This window comes from Mandrillus leucophaeus, unplaced genomic scaffold (assembly GCF_000951045.1).
Source record: "Mandrillus leucophaeus isolate KB7577 unplaced genomic scaffold, Mleu.le_1.0 Scaffold43, whole genome shotgun sequence".
Classification (NCBI taxonomy): Eukaryota; Metazoa; Chordata; class Mammalia; order Primates; family Cercopithecidae; genus Mandrillus; species Mandrillus leucophaeus.
Genome location: NW_012104587.1, coordinates 2530366 through 2533022, shown reverse-complemented (window position 1 = coordinate 2533022; position 2657 = coordinate 2530366).

Here is a 2657-nt window from a genome sequence, read left to right as displayed (position 1 = left end):
TGTATTTTTAGTAGAGATGGGGTTTCACCATGTTGGTCAGGCTGGTCTCGAACTCCCAACCTCAGGTGAGCCACCCACCTCAGCCTCCCAAAGTGTTGTAATAGGCGTGAGCCACCTCGCCTGACCTGTAACCTAATTTTCTATCTCCAAATCTATTTTTCTTTTTATAGCCCCGTCCTCTCAATCCAGTTACTTGGGAGTTAGCAGGCCCTTTCCCAGATCATCACATTCAAGCAGGCCCATGTCCTGTAATTCTATCTTCTTGATATGCTCAAGCTAGAACCACTACTACCCCTCAACATTCCCCAACCCCTGCCCTGGGCATAAGCAACTTTTAGGTATATCACTTAGGTAAGAAATAACCCCTTGGTGAGAAGAGGTATCCTTTTTCCGGGCTCTGCTGGTATTCATCGTCCAGTTGCCTCCCCTTCTTCCTCCTCCTTCCCCTCCTCCTCCTCCTTTCCCTCCTCTTCCTCCTCCTCACTCAGCTGGTATTCATCCTCCAGTTGCCACCGCCTCCTCTTCCTCCTCAGTGCAGTGAAGTTTACACCATGATGTGCTGTGGCCCTGCTCAAATCTTTTGCCTCCTCTCCATTGGCCCTGGGGCTGCTGCCCTGACTTGGGTCTTTGTTGCTGTCCCTCTCCGCAGCGTTCTCCCAGCTGCCTCCATAATTGTCCACAATTCTGAGCACTGCCAGTGCCTTCAGGACAAACTCAGACTCTCCACATGGCACCTAAGGCTCTAGTCCCTGCCAATTTCTATTTCCTCTTCTGCCTCTCCCACCTGAAACCCTCCTTCACCCGGAGTTTCCCCAGCCCCTGCCAGGAAACCCTTGTTCCCTTTCTCCTCCTGGTCTGTCTAGTCTTGCTTTTGCCCTCCTTAGGAAGTCTTCTCCGCTTGGGGGACCCTTCCCGGGGCTTCCTTCTCCCTTGGTGCTTATCACCCTCGACTGCAGTCAGGGCTGGGGACCCAGGCCACCGGAGGCACTGGTGCAGAGTGCAAGGTACTTTTAGGCTTTTAGGGGCTCCTGAAAATGTTTTATTTTAAAGTTAGATGAAAAAACATGTAAGAGTCAAAGAAAGTGTGCTTTTTTCTCAATCAAAAAAATAAATGCGTAGGGTCCATGAAAATATACTGAACTATTTAAAATTTTTTTAAAATAGAGGGAGATACTTCATGAAGACAAAAGCACCTAAGGCCTGAGAAAGTGAGAATGTGACCCTGATTGACTGCCATTGGTTTCCCCTTCCCCCAGTGGGGTTGGGGGGGTACCCCCCTGCATTATGTGATTGAGTCTCTGCACCCCCAGCCCCGTTCTCATCACTTAGGACTGCTTTCTGAACAAGAAAAGAAGTGCATAAATAAATGAATGGCCTTGCGCAAGGCTCTTGACTCTGTCTCGATTTCTTCATCCCGACAACGAAGTTCCAGCTTCACGGGGCCGCTGCGGGGTTCAAGTAGTGAGTGGGAAACTTTCAGAATTGCCGAGGGTGCAGCCATTCCTGAGGTGCAGAATGTGGGTGGGAAGGGGAGGGCGGAGGTTGTTGAAGGTGGCTCCAGGTGGCTTCGATACCTTTCTTTTGGTAAGAAAATTACCCTCTTTATACACGCAGAGCACTGGAACGACAGACACCAGAGTCTCACAGGGGCTGGCCCTCAGCATTGGTTCCCTGTGGGGCGAGCAACTAAACTAGAATAAAGCACGAGGGCTCTCGGTCCCGGAAGAACAGGCTTCTTTCATTTTAGGACATTAGGCTCTTTTAGCTTCTTTTCCTTTCTTTCCTTTTTTTTTTTTTTTTTTTTTTTTTAACCATACTACTTAGAAGAGTGTGAAGCCCAGGTCTCTGTCTCACTTCCCCTTTGTGTTCCCGGGCCTGGCACAGGTGAGGGGCATAATGAATTAAGGAATCTCCCATCTCAGGGTCCTGCGTGGCACCCATCAGCATCAGGGCCTCTGACCCCAAGTGGGTGAGAGTCAGTGCAACCCCTCCACCCCCGCCTGCCTGAGCGCAGGGCCTGCCGCGAAGAGAGCAGAGTTGTGAAACGGAGACTCAGTTTACCCAAGGTGGAGTCTCAAGCACGTCAACATGGGGGCTGAGGAAGCGATGGGACATTTCCGCGGCGACAGAGCCCAGAGGCACTTAAGAAATCTTAGTTTTTGTCCCCTCCTCAGAAACACATCGGGGACAGGTTTCCTGTGTTCCAAGTAATTTAATTGCCATGGCTCCCGAAAGGCTGGAGCGGTTTCCTTTTCAGAGGCTGTGGGTGCCTCTGAAAAGGAAAGTCACAGGCAGTATCAGTCTTGCCCATCTTCTTCGCTGCTGTGTGTCCAGCGTCTGAAAGCATGAGGGTACACAGTAGGCGGTGAGGAGCGGACAAACTGCCATCGGCGACCGCTGGGTACCTCCCCAGTGCAGGGAACAAAACCCGCCTCCAGACAAGAAGACCCTGCAGGCCTCCCGCACCCTGTAATTTGGATGTCCAGGAATCGCCTTTGTTGTGGGCGCCCAACCTCAGGCAAAGCGAGCACCTGCTCCTCCCGCCGGTCCTCGCAGGAGGACCCCAGGCTGCTGCGCTCCGGCTGCCTCTCACAGTCCCTGCGCTCCGCTTCTCGGGAGCTGGGAGCCCGGGGGCGCCCCGGGACCTGCAGCCAGGG